This window comes from Poromitra crassiceps, assembly GCF_964638095.1.
Source record: "Poromitra crassiceps genome assembly, chromosome: 25".
In the NCBI taxonomy this organism is placed as follows: Eukaryota; Metazoa; Chordata; class Actinopteri; order Beryciformes; family Melamphaidae; genus Poromitra; species Poromitra crassiceps.
Window position 1 is genome coordinate 5641991 of NC_139649.1, and position 10335 is coordinate 5652325.

A 10335-nucleotide genomic window follows, 5' to 3' on the forward strand; every position below is an offset into this window, starting at 1 on the left:
TGTAGCACAGATAGCCTACAGTACAGAGGTGGGGGTTGTGAGGCTGTTTGGATGAGGTGAAGACGGGGGTTTGTAATCCTTTGTCCTGCAATGCATTGATGTGACCAAGCAGTCTGTTCCAATCTATAACCTGTAGTTTTATAGCTAATGAGTATGATCATTAGTGTGTGTGTGTCACAGCAGCAGCAGAGGAGCTGAACAGACTGAACAGTGAAATAATAAAAAAAAAAAAAACAGGTAGGCCTATGACTTCTAAAACGAGTGTCTGATATGATCACGTTACTGTACTGTGTAGGCAGATGTACTTGTATTTGAAATATGAATTTCAATTAGTTTTGAGGATTTTGTAATTGGTATTTGAGTAGGCTATTTGACAGGGCTGAAAAAAATCTAGTGTAATTTGTAACAAGATACTGTAGACTGTAGTAATTTTGTATTATCAAAATATTCAAAATAGCCTAGGCTACTTTGTGCCAAATTAAACCTGCAGGCAGTGACAATCCTCGCACCTTCATGCATGTCGGGACTTCCCATTTTATTACAGAGAAAATACACACAGCACAGGCCAAAGAACAACAAGATCAGACAAAAGTAATCGCTCTGGCTCTGTGTGTGTGATCCTGTGTGTGTGTGTGTGTGTGTGTGTGTGTGTGCGTACCTGCGTGTGTAACCTGGTTCCTGTAATCAGGATACAAAAAACTATAACTGTAATCCCTCACACTTACAGTTACAGAAAAAAATATGTAATCAATACCTATTTAGTAAAAATGTGGCTTACTTAGCAGGATTACAATTTAAAATACATTACCCCTGGACTTGTCAAATGCAGGAAATGTGTTAAAAAGTAACAGAAAGTAATCAGTTATATTACTTTATTGTGGTACTTGGATTATGTTACTGGTTACAATTTTTAGGTAATTAGTAATTGTATCTGATTACATTTGTAATAATCCTCCCCAACACTGGCAGTCTGTAGGCATTTGGACTGACACATGGACACATCCTATCTACAAGTTATCAATTGGGTCTGCCATGAAAATCCATGGATTTTACTTTGTACCTTTTATTTCAGTGCCCAGAAACCATGGAAGAATGGCAGAAACAGCCAATGGATTCCAGGCTCAGTGGAACATGACACACCTAACCTTACTACACAAAGACTTGTATTTTTGCATTAGCCTATAGGCTACTACCTTGTCTGTGCGCAATGGACCCTTTTCACAGGGGCCATTTTATGTCAAAAAGGGAGGGTAAACACAGGTGCAAGCAAAACATTAATGAGGGTTTCCAAATTAGGCTACAATCATGGAAGTTGGAAACCCTCATTAGTGTTTTGCTTGCACCTGAGTTTACCCTGCCTTTTCGACACAAAATGCCCCCCGTGAAAAGGGTCCATTGCATAAGGTTGTCCTTTATCAAAGTCAAAGTGTTTTATCATCAAAATGTGCAAACTCATGATCATGCTGTACAATGAAATTATTATACACTAGAAATCCTGCGCGCTACATGCGCTCGCCTGCTATACGGGCTCGCATGCGCAGACTAGCCTGTAGTGTAGGTAGTCTTGCAGTGCCAGCCGTAGATTATATCTACCTCCATCGCTGGAAGCTTGCTGACGTCGACGGTGGGTCTGACTACGTGAGATTAGCCTGTAGGTAACAATGGCCCGTTCCTTTACCGCAAACAAACTGGGATGTGGCGTTTGAATGGTGTCACATCCGTTTTGTTAGAGTTCCATTTGCAGAAAACTGTGAGCTGTGAGCCCGTAGCTTACTTCCTGTTGCAGTGTTTGCTAATAGCTGTCAGGAAATAAGTTAGGTTTCAAACTGTTCCTACAGCAACACAATCCCATGAAAACCGTCTATAACGTTAGTAAAAATACATTAGTTTGAATGATAACAGTATCTGCTGCCACAGATTATTTGTGTCATAGTAGGTAATGCTTGTTGTGACTTAGTCACTTTAGTTAATGCCAGGCTAGAAGTAATACACTGAAGAGTGGGGGGTTTAAATTCATTGTGCCTTTAATATGAACACACCTTTTTTACATCTTTGTTCATATTTAATCCATGTTAGTAAACGTTAAGGACAATATACCTGAATTCAATATCATATAGCGTCAATACAAAATATGATGCTCTGTATGGTGGTTCAGAAAAAAGATAATGGTGATATTAGCTCCATGTTATTCTGCTGTAGTAATCACAAATCAGACACTTAATATCACAGTTTCACAGGCTCTCCATTCAAACTATATTATTTACTTTGTAATGAATTTTTTTTTACATTGTTTACATTCTAGCAATGCAATGTGAAGATTTATGGCTGAGAAACAAACATGATTATGCATAGTCAGACTCTGCTTTCAGTGAACTTTGATTCTTTACATGTTTGGTTGGACAGAGAGAAGCGTGTTCCCCCTGCAGACAGTGGAGGCGCTCTTCAGCAGGTTAGATGCAGTGGTGTCTCTTCAGATTAGATGAATGAGTGAACATTTTCTTACAGCGGTCACACCAGTAGCCCGTTCCAGTGTGGATGTGTTTGTGTGTTGTTAGAGAACTTGAGTGACTGAACCTTCTCCCACATTGGTCACAGTTGTAGGGCTTCTCTCCAGTGTGAATGCGTTGATGTGTTTTTAGGTTAGCTAACTGATTGAACCTTCTCCCACATTGGACACAGTTGTAGGGCTTCTCTCCAGTGTGAATGCGTTGATGTGTTTTTAGGTGACCTAACTCACTGAAACTGCTCCCACATTGGTCACAGTTGTAGGGCTTATCTCCAGTGTGAATGCGTTGATGTGTTTTTAGGTGGCCTAACCGACTGAAACTGCTCCCACATTGATCACAGTTGTAGGGCTTCTCTCCAGTGTGAATGCGTTGATGTGTTTTTAGGTTAGCTAACTGATTGAACCTGCTCCCACATTGGACACAGTTGTAGGGCTTCTCTCCAGTGTGAATGCGTTGATGTGTTTTTAGGTGACCTAACTCACTGAAACTGCTCCCACATTGGTCACAGTTGTAGGGCTTATCTCCAGTGTGAATGCGTTGATGTGTTTTTAGGTGACCTAACCGACTGAAACTGCTCCCACATTGGTCACAGTGGAAGGGCTTCTCTCCAGTGTGAATGCGTTTGTGTTTTGTTAGGGTACTTGAGTGACTGAACCTGCTCCCACATTGGTCACAGTGGAAGGGCTTCTCTCCAGTGTGAATGCGTTGATGTGTTTTTAGGTGAGCTAACAGACTGAAACTGCTCCCACATTGGTCACAGTTGTAGGGCTTCTCTCCAGTGTGAATGCGTTGATGTGTTTTTAGGCTACCTAACACACTGAAACTGCTCCCACATTGGTCACAGTTGTAGGGCTTCTCTCCAGTGTGAATGCGTTGATGTATTTTTAGGCTACCTAACCGACTGAAACTGCTCCCACATTGGTCACAGTTGTAGGGCTTCTCTCCAGTGTGAATGAGTTTGTGTTTTTTGAGGCTACCTAACTCACTGAAACTGCTCCCACATTGGTCACAGTGGTAGGGCTTCTCTCCAGTGTGAATGCGTTGATGTGTCTTTAGTTTAGATGAATGACTGAAAGATTTCCCACACAGCTGGCAGGAGTAAGGTGGACCTGTCTTCCCCAAGTGACCTCTCTGATGATGCGTTAAGCTCTGAAGTGTTGTGAATCCTTTGTCACACTGCTGACAGCGGTGACGTTTGGGTCTTTTGGTGTCTCTCTGTTTCCATAAAGAAAGATGCAAAAACAGAATTAGGACACATGGACTATGTGTGTGTGTGTGTGTGGCAACATCAGTGAAACAACAGTGATATTTTTCTCACCTCTTCTGAAGAATTCATTAGGACAACGTTCCTCTGCTCCTACACCAGATGTCCTGTCCTCCCACCGAGCAGCTCTGTAGGTACAGCAGAGTTTAATTAAATTAACCCGTTGATACCTGATGCAGCATTTGCGTGTATATCCCTCATTTGTGTGTGTATCCCCAATGGGTTATAAATCACTCGTATGTAATTACGACTTTGGTGTCTCAAACCCTTTAGGAGATTGTTTGAATGGTATGTTGCTCAAAATGTGTGGTTTCAATAAATAGCCTAAATGAAATAAAAGTGTGTGTGCGCCTGCGTGAGAGAGAGTAGAGAGAGAGGGGGAGGGGAAGTGAGAGAGCTAAAACAAATAAAGGTCATAAACCAAGGCTCTGATGGCCTTGGTGTGCCTGAGTTATTAAACTCACTAACTCTAAGTTGGATAGCATTTGAGGTCGCGTCTAATAACGGAGAGAGAGACGTTAGCCTTATTATATCAACTCAGTAGTAGGCTAGTCTCTCGCAGTGCCAGAGTTGCTGGAAGCTTGCTGACGTCGACGGTGAGTCTGACCACGTGACCAGTAGTAATCACTACTCAATAAACAAAGGAGATTCATCACAATCGTCCTCAATGATTCTGGATATTCATTACATTATGATCAGTAGCCTATATGCACAACACATCTAACAATAAAGCTCATAATAGCATAATTCTGTTCAGATGATTCAGCCTTACTTGGAGTCTTTGCGTTTCCAAATACGCTAAGTTGTCCTTGCTTGTGCCCAGTAGTTGTAGACTGGATCGGAGCACAAATAAACCTTGATCAGTGCAGCCTGTTGCACCAGCTGAACGTAAGTTCTGTCTTAAGTTAGGGTGTAAAGTCCACACTAACTGCTACGTTCAAACTAGTTAGTTTGACACTAAAGTTGTGTCTTTGGAGACGTAAGATACATCTTAACTAGTAGTCCTTAAACCTCACACTAGCCAAAATAGTGTCGCAGAAAATGACGTGTACAGTATCTGTGACCAATCAGTGAAAAGCACGGTGGAAACGGTGTTTATTTACCGTTGTTTAAGTAAGTGGAGTGAAAACAGGACATGTTGCCCACCGCAAATTAGTGCTTTTATATTTCATCAACACTAACCAAATGAGAACGTTATTGAGTAACGTTCGTTTAGGTTCATATTACTGTTAACGTTTATCTGTGAGCTCTATCAGTATTGTAGGCTAATTTAGCACCATCCTGCCTGCTAAATGTGTTGCGGTTATTTTAATTTGTATGCAGTGCTGCAGCTTGTGGGAAACAAAAGCGTGAGTCATCAATATCAAAGGGTGTAATTATTGATCACGGAGAGCGCGTTACCGACGCAAAACAACGATGCGCCACGGTGCCAAGTTGCAATCCGTGCCAATGCTTATTTTACGGAGGACTTTACACCTAGTAAGACGTAGGTGTAAAATTTAAGTTCTAACTTATGCCTACGTTGTAACTATTTCACTTGGTGCAACCCAAATATTTTTAGTAGTGCGTAAACTCGGACTTAGTGAGACTTTACGTTCAAACTAGCTTACGTTTCAACTTACGCACAGCTGGTGCAACCCACTGAGGTCTAGTCCTCGACTCCTCCTGGTTTATTGTCCTGGAATTTCTGAAACCGCCGGTCTAAATAGGCAGAACATCCGTTCGATAGTTCGTTCTTGATCTTGGTGGATAGCTCACGGCCTGTGCTGTTTTCTATCTGTACTGGCTTGGATGTGGAGCCGGAGGGAGGAGCCATGGGAGGCGGAGATGGAGGGGAGGAGGCGGAGCCATAGAGGAGCCGACTGGTATCATGACAGTATTTTATTTTTTATTTGTATATAGTTATATATAGGTCAATGGTATATAGTCTACTGTATATAAGTAATAAAAGATAATCAAATAAGAATAATGAGAATAAAACAGAATAAAATAGACCTGGAAAAAACCAAGAGAGGTCAATAATACTGTATGTGCTTGTGTGTCTATGTGGGTGGGTGCCTGGGGGGGAACTGGTAAATAGCAGCTAGAATTAAAAGAAAGGTGATGAGGTTATTTTGTCATAAATGAGTAAAACCATAAAGTCATACTGTCAGTGTCGAGATGTTGATGGTTATGGTGGTTTGTTTTGCACGATTATGGAGACGTGTTTCTTGGATTAACTGTGTCAGTGCTGGATTGTTGATTGCTCGATGCATTTCTGTGTGAGGATGATGTTTCTTTGTTTGATGGTTTGGAGTCCGGACAGGTGTTGGGCCAGGTTTCTATTGTAGTGATGCATGATTGGAGTTTTTTGGCAGCAAATGGAATGAGAGGCAGAACAACTGTAAGTGTAAACAGCTGTTTATATAGCACAGGACTAGCCTACAGTACAGAGGTGGGGGTTGTGAGGCTGTTTGGATGAGGTGAAGGCGGGACTTTATAATCCTTTCTCCTGCAATGCATTGCTGTGACCAAGCAGTCTGTTCCAATCTATAACCTGTAGTTATAGCTAATGAGTATGATCATTAGTGTGTGTGTCACAGCAGCAGCAGAGGAGCTAAACAGACTGAACAGTGAAATAATAAAAAACAGGTAGGCCTATTACTTCTAAAACGAGTGTGTGATATATGATCATATTACTGTAGCCTACATGTAGGCAGATTTACTTGTATTTGAAATACGAATTTCAATTACTTTTGAGTATTTTGTAATTGGTATTTGAGTATTTGACAGGGCTGAAAAAAATCTAGTGTAATTTGTAACAAGATACTTTAGACTAGTAATTTTGTATTCTCAAAATATTCAAAATAGCCTAGGCTACTTTGTGCCAAATTAAACCTGCAGGCAGTGACAATCCTCACACCTTCATGCATGTCGACGGGACTTCCCATTTTATTACAGAGAAAATACACAGCACAGGCCAAAGAACAAGATCAGACAAAAGTAATCGCTCTGGCTCTGTGTGTGATCCTGTGTGTGTGTGTGTGTGTGTGTGTGTGTGTGTGTGTGTGTGTGTGAGAGAGAGAGAGAGATTGTGTGTGTTGAGCATGGAGCATTTGTGTGTTTAAATTCACTTTATTTTCAGAATACTTTATGTCGAACTCAAATACATTCTTCCACATCTTGCCCTAATCCTCTAACCATGATGCGCCAGATGCTTTGTTACACAGAAGCATCTGGGAACTTATGCTGCATTCGATTATAAATCGGAGGTCGCAAATTCCCACTTGCTACCAGTAATAATATTAATGTTAATAGTATTAATAATAAAGAGTTGTTGGTAGAACTATCATAAACCGTGTTACTGTAACACTGTTACAGGGTAAAGCAGTTGGCTCTGAAGCAGATTATGGAATGGATTATTTATTTCCTACATTAATGCACTACAGTACAACACATATTATAGATACAGATATTATAGAAAAATAATATAGAAAAAACACCAGAGGAACATAATAATCTAATTATACAGAACTGCAAAAAAGAATAAAAACTGTTTATTTACAAAAGCTTCCCTTGTGTCTCATTTTAAATACATTTACTCCTAAGAATCCTATCCAGGAATGAGAGGAGTGGAAGAGTCATAGTACATAAGTAAATATCCTTACATGAGTCCAAAATATCATCAAACTTCACTGACGTATAAATTAATAACAGGTTTAGACGGATGACGGCATAATTCAAAAAAATAAAATGTTTCAGCCTTTATGATGCCGTTCTAACCACTGGTTGATGTAATAATGTATTATCAACAGTAGCAAAAATATATAACATCAGTCTGAAGATAATATTACATTATCAACAACATATAATCACATAAACAGGTTTGATTTATTTTTAATACTTTGTAATGAAGATCTCACTATCTGATGGAGTCCCACACTGACATGCTGCAGTTCATCAATACATGTTAATAACACATTAATACACATGTTAATAACAAGTTAATACAACATGACGCTGTTATTAACACATGCTGAAGCAGCACTAGCCAAAACTAAAGTTTACTGGCCGCCGGCTAGTGGGCCGCTTTTCCTCGTCGCTCAGTAAAACCATCAGAATATTGATCAAATCTTCCTTCTATCATGATTGACTACGTTTACATGGACTGCAATATTCTGATATTAACCCAACTAAGACAATACTCTGAATAAGACACTGCCATGTAAACAGCATCTTCTCATTACCTTGATTACCTAGATTTGGTTAAAGTTTGAACCAAATTTCTAACTACCACACCTGCAATTTATAAACTTGATTTGTGTGGGACTGGGGACTTATTCCTAGTGTATCTCCAGCCAGCCTTTGTGCACACACGACAATGAGGTTCTGAAAGATGAACCAAGAGTCTGACAGAGGCTTTGAACCACATTTCTAACAATCACATCTGCGATTTAGCAGTGATCTGACTGCAGCAGCGAGGTTTGAACTGAGGTAAGATAACCCAGAAAGTATTCTGTGACTTAAGAAGATTTAGGAAAAAAGAGAGGATTTAATGTAAACCGGTAACAACAAACTTACAGAATTCATTCACAATAGTGCATCATTTGAGATCAAAGTATGCATATGAATTCACTCACAAAGTAAAAAATATGCTAATAATTTTGCATTGTGACCTTTTGGATCTTATATTTTACATTTGATCCATTTTATGTATGTTGAATTGCCTCTGTGTATGAAATGTGCTATACTGTACAAATAAACTTGCCTTTCCTTAAACCCGAATACCAAAAAGTCGGAGTACGCAATAGTCAAATTAAGACATGTAGAGTAGTCTGATCTTAGTTGCATCAGCAAAGTGCATTGTAGACAATGTAAACACCTAAATCGCACTATTTTGTCCTATGGGGAGTTTTTGCAGCATTTTCTGACACATATGGTAGTCCAATGGCTTGACGATGCATGCTCTAGCTTCCAGCGAGTGTTGAGCAACTTGTTTACAGAAGAAAAGATGGCTGCCAGCAGTTAAAAGAAGTCATATGTTGTCCCAAACATGGTAGAAACAGAATAAGGCCAATAGTTGGATTATTGTAGTCCATGTAAACAGTGATATGCAGCTTTCTAATATGGTCCCAGACCTCCTGACTCGGTCATAATTCACATGAAACCAGGAAGCAAAAACAACTGAAACAGAACGTAGATTTGGTCCTCTGAGTCTTCGGGGTTAAAGGCATCTGGCTTGTTGGTCATGTGACCACAGGCTGTGACCAATCGTCTGTCTCTATCTATACATCTGAATGTAATATTATTATTTTTATGGACTTCCAGTAGCCGTAACATTAGTGGTCAACGGGAAATTAAACCCTTCCTCTCCCAACTGGCTGCAGCAACTTCCCCAGGCAACGGGGAACGGGCAATATTGCCTCCAGCTAGGGATCGGCAACTGGGCTAACATCACTGCAGATTAGACAGAGAGATGGCTAGTTTCGAAAAAATTGGCTCAAAAATGAGAAATGCGCCGTCTGTGGGGGGGGGGGGGTAAAAAATATGAAAAAAAATAAATAAGTAGCATGATGATGACAGCAGACTGGGCAACTTTCAGCTTCCGAAGTTGCCTCCGCATCGTTGGTTTAATCCCATTAGAATCATCTGATTCTGAATGTATTTTTGGCCATGCGCCTTACCGGGTTGCCTGTAAGTTTCCAGATGAGTTGCTGAAGCACATTGCCCAACGAATTGCACGGGACCAAAGTGCCTGAAGACAAGACGGTGCCTGTCAATCAGAAATAAACTAACTCACAGGAACACAAAGAAGGAAGTGCTGCGTACATCCCATCTGTCAATCATACGCCGGTCAGCTATCTATTAACCAATCAGGATTCAGGACGCAGTGCTGAGTCAGTCTTTGGTGTGAGTCAGAGCATTGGAGAGAGTCGCACCAACAGAAGTCCAAAATGCTTGATCGTTACGTGACTCATGAGCTCCATTCTAGCTAGTTCCAAGGATAGCGCCAGGTACAAGTACATGATGGGCCGTGAATGCATAAAATAACGCTGATAATATACAATTTGATTCTTTAAACATCTGACCCTTTCAAAGTACATCAAACGGTCCATTCTGCTGCAACTCTACAGCACTGCTTAATCCAGAACCTTACTATCGGGAACTATTGCGAGGTAAAAGGAAACTCATCCATTGGAGTCAATGGAAATGGCGCAACTCTTACTATCTCAATGACTGTGGTCTGAGTTGGTCCGCTCTTCCGGCCTTCAGAATTCGAGGAAATTCAACTAAGTCTCGTCTTATTGCTCCTCCAACCAGACAGGGGGAGCCAGAGCGCCGCGCCGCCAGGAAACTCACCGGGTCAATACAGGACCAGCACTAAAGAACACAGTGGTTACCATAGTTCTGGAAAACAGTGGTTGCCGTATGCGATCATGTCCAAAGCCTTGTAGTTACTTCCTGGTCAGTGTCCTTGGTGTTTGGATGACATCAGTTCTGAAGGAGGATTCTGGTCCAAGAACAAAAGAAACTTCCGGCCTGTGATGACATCACTGTCTAGTCCACTTTCGATTGGTTGCGGCT

The 10335-nt window shown here is 40.8% G+C and overlaps 1 long non-coding RNA gene across 1 annotated transcript; it reads right to left on the bottom strand.

Moving 5' to 3' along the window:
• Window positions 1-3595: 3595 nt before the first annotated feature.
• Window positions 3596-5523, bottom strand: LOC310798542. The gene is made up of 3 exons (XR_014553770.1): window positions 5394-5523; window positions 3826-3899; window positions 3596-3722 (listed from the first exon to the last, which is right to left on the bottom strand). It is a non-coding gene; the product is annotated as an uncharacterized lncRNA (long non-coding RNA).
• Window positions 5524-10335: the final 4812 nt, after the last annotated feature.